The sequence below is a fragment of the Juglans regia genome, chromosome 10, assembly GCF_001411555.2.
Source record: "Juglans regia cultivar Chandler chromosome 10, Walnut 2.0, whole genome shotgun sequence".
Taxonomy (NCBI): Eukaryota; Viridiplantae; Streptophyta; class Magnoliopsida; order Fagales; family Juglandaceae; genus Juglans; species Juglans regia.
In genome coordinates this window covers 26,505,035-26,519,839 of record NC_049910.1, presented here as the reverse complement: position 1 = coordinate 26,519,839, position 14,805 = coordinate 26,505,035, and positions in this window count along the sequence as shown.

Sequence of the window (14,805 nt, the reverse complement as noted above, 5' to 3'; positions counted from 1 at the left end):
CCTTTGATGCAAAAGTCCCTTCATCTAATTTTCTAGAAGCTTAATGCATGTTTGACACTTGGCAAAATTTGACAAATTCAAAATCCCTTGTGCCCCTTTGGTTTCCCATGTAGATTTCCTAGAAAAAACCACATTTCTCCTTCCTAGGCTCCCCTTTCCAAGAATATCTACCTTGGAACTTGAAACTAGGCCAAAACAATGGGTCTAGGCATGTGGGAAAGGGTTGGCCGAAAATCCTTTAGTCTTCCTAGGTCCATTTTGTCCCTTAATTATTCTAGAAGGTTTCATGCATGCTTGACAAGTGGCAATCCCTCTAGGGTAGGCATGCAAGCCACCTCTTGGTTTTTCCTTACGCTCCTCTCTCCCACTTAGTCCATTATCAAGTCCAGATTCATAATGCAACACATGTATGACACATGGCACTAGTGACTTGGGTTTGGGTCATGGACTTAAAGCCATTAGGTTTGGGCTTTCTATATAGGGCCGAAATTATACAAGGCATTCTAGGGTTACTCCCTTCTTAGGCTCAAGTTGCTAAATCAAAGATTCTAAGGCCTTCCTTTTAAAAAAAAAACTAAAGCTCTTAAAATGCTATGGCAACTAAGAATTAATTCTATGGGCCATGCTTAGGCAAGCTCGGGTCATCACATGTACTACATAAATAGTCTGGTGCCACACACTCAAAACATCCACAACCTAGATGCCCCTTTTCATGGAGAACTAGTTTTTCAAAGAGAGATGTTACTATATGTGTGCTTTTTTTTGGCGGTATATTTTTAGGAAAGGGTAGGGACTATATCTCCAACTGTGTAACCTTTGGCTAGGCATTAAACCCAACCATCAATGGCCATAAAGTGGTTGTTTTGGCCACTTCATTACTCTGGTGTCATGCCTAGAGTAATAGTAGGTTTTATTGCCTAGCAACCAAGGGTGAGGGGCGTGCCCACTAAGGGTGCCCATACACTCTTTATCACATCTCACATTCACACATAGTGGGCATGACCTTAGGCCTAAGATTGTGCGAGCAAATATTCAATGTGTTCTCAATATTATTAATGCAAGCAAACATATTGTGCCCACTATGTTCAATGCATTCTCAATATTATTCATGCAAGCAAATAGATTGTCCAAACCATAGCGCACACCTGCAAAAGAAATGTAGAAACACTATACCAAATCTCTTTTAGAGCAGACCAACATAACAACATCCCTAGAGTGTCTCTCCATGCCCTAGACTCATTTGATTGCATCTGATCAAGCATTTTTCTTCTATCCTTCTTGAGTTTAAGAAACTCTTAATAATGCTTGACCACCTCAAGATAATATAAAACACAAACTTGTTGCTACCACATTGACCAAAATGTGACATTAGCAAACACAACAAAAAATGTGTTGTCGAATGATCTTTCCTCCGCCCTCATGTCACTCAACTTTGATCCAACCAATTTGCCATCAATGTCTCTGTAAACCAAATCAATCATGGTCTTAGATAATATGCTAGTAGTAGACATCAAAACTTCTATCTTACGACAGAGTCAGAGGTAAACAAGAGACTCATACAGTGAGGAAGTAAGGAATCATTCACTCACTTTCCACATTTGATCGAATTAGCACATTATGAAATACATGCTACAATATAGGGGTGAACAAGAAAACAAACTGTTTATGATCAGAACCTGTCGAAAGCAGTGGAGAGCCAAATGGGCGGCGGTCCAAAATGTTGGAAATCAACGTCGGTTGGTTCGATTCCGGTTTGAACCACGTTCAAACCGTTGAATTGAAAAATATAATATATATATACATAAATATAATTTTATTCTTATATAAAACGATGTCGTTTAACTTAAGTGAGTCAAACGAAATCATTTTATAACTAAGTTTTAGGGAGAAAAAAAGAAGAAGAAATGACGTCATTTGGTTTAATGCACCAAATGGTGTCGTTTTGGGTTATGGCTTAACATATTCTGTTGTCCCCCCTCTTCTTCATCTTTGTCATGCCATCTCTCTATCACTGAGTCTCTCTCCATCTCACGTTGCTCTCCCTCCGTCAGCATCCTTTCGGTCTGTCTATCCTATCTCTTTCTATCTTGTCTCTCAGACTTCACAGTCTAAATAATCATATTTATCAACCCAAATAACCATTTATCAATTCCAATAGCAACTTATACATCCACCATAACCAACGTCAAACTCAAGCCATCAATATATAAACCCCAACACAGCCAACCTATAGCTCAAAGCCACTACCCAGTACCTCCGGACATCCATATAACTCCAAATCGCAACACAACAGTCACTATTGAAAATCCAAGATGAACACCAACAGATCTACCACAAATTAGTCCCATAACTTCACATAAATTACAAATTTACATATATAAACAGAGGCGTAAATTTTCGGCACATCATACCTAGCGTTGTGAGGTGGTCGATGAAATAAGCGAATGGAGTACACTGTCCCAAAATGTAAGAATAGTCCTGTGAACCAACAAACAAACTACTATTGGATTTTGTCTTTGAAAAATATTACGTGATGGATTAGTTAAACCCAAGCAAGCAGAAGAGAAACTCACCAAGTATGTAGTAGTGTGACCCAAGAAATTCACTCGAACGCAAGAAATTCGCTGCTAAATTTAAATGGATGAGTTCTACTATGAAAAGGGAATTAAAATATGATGGTTTGATGGGAATTACACAAAATCAATATGTATTAAAAAGGTAAAAATATGCTAGAATACATGGATCGAGATTTGAAAGGGTTTACCAGCATTGGTGTGTGAGCAGCTACGGGAGTCTGGCATGGTGTTTTGTGGTTGTCTACTACCTGTGCACGACAAGGCACATTACATCACAGTGAAGAGAGATAACCCGTGAGAGAGAACAAGAGAGAGAGATCTGAAATTTTCATAACATAACAGGGGTGCTTATTGTCGTGGGGGTGTGTAGCAAACGCACGGCTGTGGAGTTCTATATGGCAGTCAACACCAGCTTAACAAGCACTGATTCAAAGGGTTATGAGAGGAAGAAAAATGATGTTTGGAGTGCGTCACGTATAAACCAGGTAGTAGAGCATACAAGATTTACCTATGTGAAGAGAATGAGGGGAATCAATGGTGGTGTTGAATAGCAGAGATCAAAGATGCTCAACGTTTAACAAAGGGCTTGGCTACACCAATCCGGGAGCCCACTGAAAATTGAAGAAATTCATAGGGGAGAGAGAGAGATAGAGCTAGAGTGAGAGAGAGAGTCTGTTGAGAATAATTTTGAGAGTGAGAAACAAAGTAACTGCTGAGATGTGGGGGTAGATGGGATTTGGGGGAGAGAAAATGGGGAAGAAAGAAACTGGCGGGGAGAGAAAATCGGGAAGAAGAAAATTGAAGGGGAGAAACCAACTTACCAAACGGCGTCGTTTAGTCTTTCAGGGGCCGAGTTTTCATTTGGGCCTGGGCCACGGGCCTAGGCTTTATAGGCGGCCCACTGGTGATCACATGGCCCCACACAGCCTCTCTCTAGCCTAAAATCGATTTCCCATCGCCTTGACAACCAGTTCCACATAATTAGTAATCTATATAGGAGGCTCGAGTTTCATTGATATTTGATGTTTGGTCAATGATTTTCCCATTATTTGATGTTTAACATGCTTATCTTTGTATTTGTAGGCACTTAAAAAATTATTGGGACCGTGAATAATAACTTAATAGCTATTACTCATTGTGAGTGAGTTACATGTTTAGTTTAGTATACTTTTTTTGCATGAAAAAATTCAAAAATTAGATTATTATTAATTGAATATGTTGTAATTGTGTTATGACATTATTTTGATCTAACTTGTGAAAAGATGTGTGAACTAAAATCTAGATTTTAGAGTCAGGCCTTATTTGGATTTAGATAGTGTTTCATCTCATCTCATCTCATCATTACAACTCTTCCAAATTTCCACACAAAATATAATAAACAATTCAACTTTTTCAAATTTAAAAACAATAATAATATTAAAAAATAATATTCTAACAATATTTTATTCAACTTTCAACATTCATCTAAAACCATCTCATCTCATATCACTATCCAAACCAGAACTTAGATGCCTTCTGGGAAGGTGGAGGGTTGTCTTATGGATGAGCCTAAGGCTAAGTATAACTATTGTGGGAAGGTGTATGCTTGCTACTCAAAGAGGAACAAAACCTCAACCATGCAAAACCGTTTGCCTTAATATCCCAAAAATCTTCATAAGCATGGGTCTTTGAATAGGTACCAAAAAACATTTGCGGGTGAGACAAGACTTGAGGAGGGTGTTGGAGATAGTATTAGTAGTACGAAGATGATTCTTGTAACCCACAAGTGTAGTGAAGAGGTGTGATGACCCGAGTTTGTCTAGGCTTGGCCTTTAGAATTCGTTCTAGGTTGCCATGGCATTTTAGGAGCCTTAGTTACTTTGGAAGGCATTAGAGTATTTGATTTGGTAACTTGAGCCCAAGAGGAGAGTGACCATACGTTACATTGTAATTTTCGGCCCTATTTAGAAATCGAGGCCTAATGGCTTTAGGCCCACGATCCAAATCTTAAGTCACTAGTGCCATGTGTCATGAGGATGTTACACTTTGAATCTAGTCTTGATAGTGGGTTAGGAGGGAGAGAGAAGTGTACGTAAGCACCAAGAATGGCTTGCACTCCTACCCTAGAAGAAATGTCACTTGTCAACTTGCTAGAAACCTTCTAGATTAACCAAAGGGCAAAAGGAGCCTAGGAAGACTAAGGGATTTTCGGCTAGCCCATCTTCCCACACGCCTAGTCCATTGTCTTGCCCAAAATTTGAGTTTCAAGGTAGATTTTTTGGAAAGGGAAGCCTAGGGAAGTGAAATGGAGCTTTTCTAAAAGTTTTGCATGCGAAACCGAAGGGAGGCACATAGTATTTCAAATTTAGTTAGTTTTTGACAAGTGTCATGTAATACCCAGCTCATTCTTCTTACGTACGCTTATTCTTTCTGGCGTATGTTTCGTCTTTATGACGTAAGCAAATCCCGAAGGCAGAGATTATCTTATCATCTGCCCTTCTCACTAGCAACTGCGAGCCAAGTTATGCGTGTCGAACCATGATGGCGTGTCTCGAAAGATATCGTGTGACTTCTAGGGCACGCTCAGTGTTTTAAATATGCTGGAAATATTTATAAGGAGTATTTCCATTGTTATTGAATTAAGATTTGATCTTAAATATGATAATCATAATATTCTTGAAGAGCTCTAAAAATATTATAATTGCCGGAAATCATTAAAATGATTTTAATTATTTAAGATATTATGCGATTTAAATTATGTTGAGAACTTTTATTAATTAAATGGTTTAATCCTTTTAAATATGTTAAGTGAGACTTCATCATTTTACTAATGATGAAGAATATTATTTTATAAACTAAAGTTAGTTTAAAATAATATTTACCTTAATTCCTCTAAGTGCTTTTCATTAAGTTAACGTTTACGCATTTTCAAATCAGTATTTTAATTCCTTGTCGTTAGATCATTATGTGGATCCCCAGACGAAGGGACTGGGTTAAATACCCAGACCCCCTCTCTTTTCCCCTCATTTCCCCTGTAGCCTCTCTCTCCTCCCTCTCTACGCCTGAAGCTTCTCCCGCACAGCCCGGCGCCGCCGTGCGTCGCCAGCTCTCACCACCAGCTCCACCTCATGCCGGCGAGCTCAACCAGCCTAGCCCCTCTCTCTCACGCTCTCCCTTTCTCCATTTCGGAACTGCATAGCTCGAATGGGCTTGGTGCACGTAGCGCCGCCGTGCGCCGTCCTCCGGCGCCACCGCTCCCACGGCAGCTTCCTCTACCACTGGCCACCACTCCCCAGCAAGCTTGGCCCCTCCCATGCAGCCACCTTCCCTTCGTCGCACACAAGCACACACAAGGAGACCCACGCACGGTTTCACTGTGTGCGACCCCTAGCGCCGCCGTGTGCAACACCCACGACCACCATACGACACCATGGACTTCCCTGTTCCTCCCCCTTCCTCCTCCACTTGACCCATGGCTAGAAGCCCCCTCCTCCACCTCACGGTTTCTCCCCCTCATGCACGCACGGGTTGCACACCGTGCACTGCCACCCACGGCTGGTAACCACCACCATCAGCCTCCTCAGGCTGCCACCAAGCCAACCCGACCTCCCTTGGCCCCGATCTGCCACCCACGAGAGCAGACTCTCTCTCACTCTCCCACGGCTTCTCCTCCACGGTATGGCCAGATCCACCATCGTGAGCCACCGTGGCGCCACCTCGACGCCACCACGAGATCCACTGCACCTCCCTTAGTCGAGCCCTAGGTCTAAACCATCACTTTATGTGGTGGGTAACCACTGCACGTGATGGACAGTCACTGCGTGTGATTGACTGCCACTGTACACAGCTAGATCCGCCATGTTATGCTCTTTGCCATCATCACAAGGCCACCATGAGCCCTTCCAAGACCACACCTAGCTATCTAAACGCCTAAACAGTCACCGTATGTGAGTTAGCCGCCACGTATGACTCTTCCGACATCATCGGCTTTAACGGTCAATGAGCAAAGCACGGGTTATCCCGTCGATGGTATAACCCTTTATCCCTTGTTAATTATGTTAAATATCGATTAGTTGGCTAGGTTGTGGACTGTGCTGTTGGTAATTGTGTAGCTGTGGTATTGTGATGGGGTACTGTGTAACGAAGTGTTGGGCATTCTGTGTAGTGAAGTGTTGGGCTTGTCTGTGTTGTATGGAGGTGTATTGTGTCGTGTAGTGTGCTGTGATGTGTTGGGTGTAGATGGGAAGTGTTGTGGATTGTGCCATGTAGTGTGATTAGGGAACATGTGCAGTAATGGTGGCATGGTGTATGTGGAATGGAAACAGTACACACTGAGTGTACTTTGTGTGTATGTGGCGTAGTGTATATTTGAAGGGAGTACATGTGGAATGGGAATAGTACACGCTGTGTGTACTTTGTGTGTGGCATAATGTGAGACAAGGAGAGTATATGTAAAATATACCCTCCTCGCGTATTGTGGAATGGGATGAGTACAAGTGGAGTGTACTCAGTGGTGTAGTGCGTGTAAAAAGGAGTACATGTGGAATGTACTCCATGTGATGGTGAGATGCACCATATGGCAGGTATGCCATAGTGGTGATGTGGCGTAACGTGCATGGAATATATGCAGAGTGTATTCCATGTAGTGGAGTAATGCACCATATGACGTGTATGCCATAGTGGTGATGGAGCGCATGTAAAGGGAGTACAAGTGGAACGTACTCCATGTGATGGTGTGATGCACCATATGACGTGTACGCCATAATAGTGATGTGGCGTGGTGTATGTGAAACAGGAAGAGTACACGCTGAGAGTACTCTGTGTGATGTGATGAGTGTGAAGGGAGTACACGTGGAGTGTACTCCATGTGATGGAGTGATGTACCATATGACGAGTATGCCATAATGGTGATGTGGCGTGGTCTGTATGAAGGGAGCATACGTGGAGTGTACTCCACGTGGCAGCGACACTTCGTGTGGCGTGTCGTAGAGATAAGGATGGTTAAGTGATCGATGGACGTGGAAAGTGATAGATAGTGTCGGGAACTGTGGAACAGTGTCCCGAAGTGGCTATGGCATAGCCTATAGTCTGAGGTGACAAGTGTCACTATGATGGATTTATGGCTAGGAGTATATGTGAAGTGGTAGAACAAGTACAAGAGTGAGCAGCGGAAGCATGACTGAGGAATGTCACGAAGTGACATGACTACTGACAGTCGTGCTTGTGATGGGCAAAGTAGTGGAAGAAGTGTAAGAGTATGCAGTGGAAGCATGACTGGGCAACGTCACGAAGTGACGTGGTTACTAGAAGTCATGCTTATGATGGGGGAAGTGTTAAAGTGTAGGAATGGCATAAGGGAAACGTGATGAGATGTCATGATGTGACGGGAGTACGTGAGGAACCGTACTCGTGATGAGTCAGGAGTTGACGTAGCAGTTGAGTAACGCGACAAGGTCACAATGTAGCTCTGGAGCAATCTCGGGCTATGTGACGTGACATAAGGCTTAGGTTTGAATGGAGCCTTGTCGTGTTAAGTGTTGGGATGAACTGTCAAAAGGGACGGGTAGCATGAAGAGTCATGCTAGCCAGGTTAAGAGAAGATTGGTATCGGAGTATGGCCCTTGTCCCTACGAGCAAGTGATCAACGTGTTATATATGTTGATCTTAGGTGATAAAGGGGTAAGGCACATGTGTAACATGGTGAGACACACATGTAAGACGGATTCACCATATGTAATGGGTAATCTGTCCTAAGTACAGTTGCACGGTGCTTAAGCCTCAGAGTTGGCTTAGAGCCGTGTGTCTTGTATGGATGGGAATGAGGATTTAGTATGGGCTAAGGTGCATGAAGGTAGTGACGGGCATATTATCTAGGATTGGGATGCGTGATTCAATCGGTCGGAATCATGCGTCGGAATGTGCTTGTAAGAAGAGTAAGATGAATGTCTTAGTGTCTTAATCCTAAGGTGAATAATGGGTTCACCTTAGTGGATGAGCACTCGAGACAAGACCTTGAGTTGGAAGATGTGGTGATAGGAAGTGGTTCCCAAAGGGTTTAACATAGTGAAGTGCACGTAAGTGCATGAGATAGAAGGAGAGTGTTCTAAGTATAGCATAGTTCTATTTATAGTTTAAGTTACTTATGCATTAGATAGAGAATGATGCTAAGGTTATGTGTATGCATGTAGGTTGCCATCTGACAAGCACATGAATGGACTAAATGACATGCAAGTAGCATGGAGTCCAGGTAAGTGTTACGTTCATACTCTTCTAGAGTCTTTATAAGATAAAAGAAAATGAAAACGAAAGTTTTTCCTTTATGACGCTTTAAGAAAAGACTAAAGACGTTTTATGAAAGAGAATGCTAAGTGTTCAAAGGTATAAGTATGTACGGCTCCTCCTTGGCAGCCCCTTTTTACGCAACCAATGTATTAATTGTACGCATGTGAATGGATGAATATACGCTGTATCTATTGTATGTATTTTCTGAGAAAATCTATAAACTGATGAAGATGCATGAAAGGCATGAAAGCGGAGGCTTTTGTGAATCCTACGAATCGACGCTCTCATGTGGGCCACGCGGTAACGCTCGTGGATGCCATGATTGACGACGTTCAAGGTGACGCTTATGGATGCCACGAAAGTTGACGTTTAAGCCCAAGTATGTTCTTAAATGAAGTTTTCCACGAACGAACTGTTAAAGAAAGGATAGAACTGAAATGAACTGAAAGACGAAAAGACCATTTTTAGGCGTACGCCCCAAATGATATTTTCTCACGAAAAGAAATGTTTTCTCATGAAAAGAAAGGACTGTAAATGAAAGAACGAACTGAACGAAAGCTCCAGCTCTTCTGAGCTGACATGAAAGAATGAACGCATGAATGAAAAGCAAGAAAGAAAGAATTGAAAGCATGAATGTATGAAGACACGTAACGGCCACATGAGCGCATGAAAAGGGTACCAATGAATGGGCAGATTGCAATGCGGGTAAGTAGTACTGGAAGTGCACCCAGTGCTTCCCCCTATGAAAAAGGGGTTCCCAACCCATGGCCACGGGTAGAATTCGGGTCCAAAGGAAGACCGCTAACCCCAAACACATGGGGCGTAACAGTGTGTACTGGCCTATGAAAGTGATAAGAACGAATGGATGTATGCATGCATGTATGAACGCACGAACCTTTAAGAAATGAAGGCACTGACGGGGGACACGTTTTAAAGAAATGAAAGCCTTTTAAAAAGAAAAGCCCCGTCAGTGAAGTTTTCAAAAGAATGCACGTATGCACGTAAACATGCACTCACTCTTGAGGAAATGAAGGCACTGACGGGAGAAACGTTTTACGAAAAGGATGCCCATGTTTTAAAAGAGAAAAACCCCGTCCAGTGAAGTTTTCAAACGAACGCACGTAAGCACATATGCATGCATGTAATAGTATGTACGAGTGATGAATGCATCAGTGAAAACCTATGTTGTTATATTTTAACTATATGAAGTAATGCTTACGAGTCTTCAACTCATTTTAGTTTTTATGCATGTCCCTCCCCCCCACAAGAACTGCATGTTCAGGACGGACATGGCCCATGGGGAAGAGCACGGAAGTCTAGACACGAGTTTTAAACGTACGAGAGGCCTTTTTATATTAAGATTTATGTTTTCCTCTGTAAACCTCTTTTATTGTCAAAGCACATTTTAAATTATAAACGTGGAGTCTCGCACCCTGGGTATGCAAGTGAAAAGTTTTAAATAGGACGGTAACTCCCGTCGTCCTTTTATAAAAATATTTTGGAAAAAGTCCCACCACAAGGATGGGTGTTACATGTCAAGCATGCACTAAGTTTCTAGAAGAATATGTAAAGAAACTTTTGTATCAAGGACAAATATTCCCTTAGGGTTTCGGTAAACACACTCCCAAGCACCCCATTCCCTTGCCACTTGTCACTTAGTTTATTTTGGACAAATGGTACATGAAAAGTCACCTAGGGAAAGAGCAATAGGAAGATGAAGCATCAACTTGGGAAAAGAAGAGGCAGTGGACGGCTAGGGCTATGGCACATGCCCAATGCCATTTGTCATTTATGCCTGAGGTTACTTGTTGGGAAAAGGAAAAGGCATGTAATGTTTTACCAAGCTACCCTTGAGGAAATATTTACTTGTTTAAGGAAAGAAAGGGCATAAAGGGGAAAGAAGGAAATTTCGGCCAAGGGAAGAGAAACCCTACACGCCACCCCCCAAGATGTCCCTTCCCAATGCAATCCATGTGGGAAACTCCAAGAGACATTTTTGGCAAAAGAGAAAAGGGGAAGAAGAAACCTATGCCACTTGTCATCCTTGCAAGGATTTTGGAATCAACCAAGGAGGGAAGTGAAGGGTCTTCTATAAAAAGGAAGGGGTTCACGCCAAGGGGCTTTTCCCTTGCCATTTTTTCGAAAATTGCATAAGCTCTCACTCTCTCCGCACAATTCTCCGATGTTCACTTAAAGGTTCCCTTACTTTCTCATATTTTCTTTCCAACCAAACAAGGAGGATCCTTGTAAGAGAAGGGATTTCGACACCACCAAGGATAAGCAAGGTAAGGAACGGTTTCCTCTTAAGTTTTGCAGACACATGTCACTTTCTCAATCCGAAAATGAGATTCCAATCTCATTAGACTTTGAGAATGATTGGACACCCACACTTTCTACTGTTTTCTTGTAAAACATTAGTTAGGATTTTTAAGAAACCCTTGAAGCCTATTAGTAAGGGGGAGTTCATCCAACATGTTTTCAACCACTACATGTATCTTTGCTCATCTTAGGTTTTGTTTTACTTCATGGATGAAATGAAGGTGTTATAACCCAAAAAACCTAGAAGTCAAATGGTTTAAGACCAAGCGATGCCCTAGAAATCCACACACACAGTCAAGAACACGAGAGAGGGTTTTTGTTACTCTTTCTAATATAGTATGTTCAGATTTACAGCTTACTAGTATTTCTTTACGCGGAGTTTTGTATGTATACAGTCAACTTACTCTTGGTTAATGCTTGTATATATTCGTGTAAATCCTTTCATTGTTATGTATGCTTTATTTGCTATCTCTTGTTTGTTTGTTTGAATATGCTTTTATGATCTTAAATAAATCTATGGAATGAATTACTAATTTGTGATGATAATGCCATGAAATACTCCTATAAGTTTCGGCTTTTACTTTATTGAGGTTGTTAGTTTATGCAACATGATGTTTCGGTTTGAACATGTCTTGAAAGTTTCGGACCTTGGTCAAAAACCTATGATTTCATGTTTGTTTCACTATGCCTTGATTTCTATATTATATGCTTGAAGTTTGGAACATGTTCAAGTGATGAATCTCCATGTTTTTGTGCCTATGAGTTTCGGCCTAAGCAAGTTCTCATGATTTCATGTATGTGTTTTGATATCTCATGTGATTTATGTTATCATGCTATGAATTGAACATGTTATGATTGGTTATTTCATGCATGGCATTTCACATGTCATATGTCAAGTGTAAGTAAGCATGTTATAAGTCTCATGTCACATGCATTTGGGGAAAAGTGTTTTCAAAGAAAAATGTTTTCAAACAAAAGTGTTTATAAATTTTATCACGATCCAAAGTGCTAGGGCAGGTGAATGTCCTAGTGGAACTCCTTTGTTCACTCTAGAGTGTTTAAGAATGGAGTGGTAACCCCTGGGTCGACAAAGTACCGTCAACGAGCCTCGAATTGATTCTTTTCAAAGGATTCAGGAGCGAGGAAGCGCCTAATGCTAGTGGGTGCATAAGGCATGTAACCCGACGAAGTAAGGTCAAGTTAATATGAATCTCAAATTGTTTTTTAGGCGGATAATGAATTTTTTTTTAAATAGGCTTGCTGTTTAATATTTTTCCTCCTTAAATATTTTCGAGTCGAATGAAAACTCTTTTAATGGGCTGATGATTTAATGGAACAAGTATTTTTTTTAGATGAATCGAGGCCCAAAAATTCAAAAAGGAGTCCATTTATTAATAGTTTATTTTTTTTTTACTATGAAACATGGGCCAAATTTTTGAAATGGCCCAGTATTTTCTTCAAGCCCAAGCCTGTGTGTAACGCCCAGCTCCCAAATAAAGAAATTTTAGAATTTTTGGGGAGCCAGTGTCCTACTACAAAACTTGAACTTAAAAACTTTTCTTTTTAAGAATGTACTAGATGTGAAAGATTCCATAAATAAAATAAACTTTATTAAATACTTAAAATCCAAAATAGAGTCCACGGAAGCACTTATTAAAAAAAATGAAAGTCTCGCGCTTGTTAGAATAATTTATTTAAAACTTAAACCATAAAACTAATCATAACATAATCTATCTAGGCCTCTACCTCGCCTCCCGGGGTCAAGTCCTGTCTTGCAGTCTCATTCTCATAAATGTCATCATCTGAGGTGGTTTAAGAACATAAAAATATCTAAAAAATTGAGTCAAATACTCTATAAGCAACACATCATACAGTAAACATAATAAACATAAGATTTTTTGGAAAACGTGCATACTCATAAATACATATGTAAATAACATGAACATGAACTTATCTTTCACTTATCACAGATCGTTACCCATTGTTGACTCCCATGAGTTAGGGTTAGCGAATCTAAGTAGATTCCGATTCTGCCCGTAGCCATGGGTTGTGGAATCCATACATAAGGAAGACATATTGGGCCGGTGCACTACCAGCATGCACGACCTGGCAATGCAATATGCCCATAGCATAGGTACCGTCTTTATATCATAATGTAGGCCGTTACGTATCTTATCATTCATACTTCATCATAATCATACTTGCATACTTGCATACTTGTCATATCATAGATTTCAAAAGAAATCACATACATGCTTGTCATATCTTGTCATATTGTATTATAGATTTCAAATGAAATCGCATTTTTTCCTAAATTTTTGTGATAGATGTTTCCTCGCATAAAATCATGATTTTGCATAAATATTTTAATGCATAAATCTTCACATGAAATCATAGATTTTTTGTAATTTTATCATGTCTTGGATACATAAAAAGGGGCTTCCAATGGTGGGTGTACATGCATAATATTTTTATAAAAGACAGCAGTTTATCGTGCATACATGTAAGGGTATGATCATGCTACTTACCTTTCAATGCTAATCCACTATTTTTGACACTTAATCGGTCGCCTATAAAATAGACATGTAATTTGCATAAATTTCTAGTTAAACATGTGATTTTATTTAAAACCTAAAATACTAAAATAGTCTATATTTCCTGAACCTAAATTCTTCCTAACACTAAAATTTTCTCAAGTGTTAATCTTTAAAAAACAGGGACATTTTTGGGAAAACAACAAAATAGGCATGGGCATTTTGGGAAGGTTGAAGATAAAAGAAATAAAAGAAGAGAAGCTCATAGGTTTATGGGAGAAGGATCAGCTGGGACGAAGGGTCATGCTGGCTGGTCAAGGTTCATGGTGGCGAGGAGTGCCCGGCGTCCTGCTAGGCTTCTCTGGGCAATGGTGTGGCACAAGAGAGAGAATGAGTGAGAGAGAAAGAGAGACGAGAGAGGCAGTGAAGGAAGGCGACGGAAAGAAACAGTGGGGGAGTTTGGCGTGGCTTACCTAGGTGAGGACGACGGACTTGGAGTGGTGTGTAGCTCCTGGCGACGCTCTCTGTGAAGGTGGCGATGACATGGAGGGAGTTGGTGCCGTGGGGTGTCTGGTTGTGGCTCAAGGTGGGGAGAAAAATCCCCTATTTTCAGTGGTGAAAATAGAGCACTCTCTCTATAACTTTCAGTGGTTGGCGCCGTTTACGTGGGCTACAGAAAGACTCTGTTTACTGTGTGATGGTTGCTACGTGTGGGAAAGCTGGTGGTTCTTGGTGCACTGCCATGTGTGTGGTTGTGCAGTGTCCTCGTGTTTGCTCTACGGTGAGTTTTGGTTGTGTGTTTAGAGGTGAATAAAAACTAGGCTGCGGTTTCGTATTGGCTAGGCAGTGGGCTAGCAGTTTTGTGTCTACTGAGCAGTGGCTAGTTTTGATTTGGGGCTTACGTGGTCTCTTGGTGGTTTGTTGCGGCTGGTGGTTTCTCCAGTGTAGGGTGGCTCTTGGTTGTTTTTTCTTGGACGTGGCCTGGAGGTTGTGCATGAAGTGGAGGGCAACGTGCATGGAAGGGAAGGCTTCAAAGGAGTGCGGCTTGGAGTTTTGGTGGGTGTACTATATATAGGTGATTGAGAACAAAGAAAACCCAAGATAAAAGAGACGTG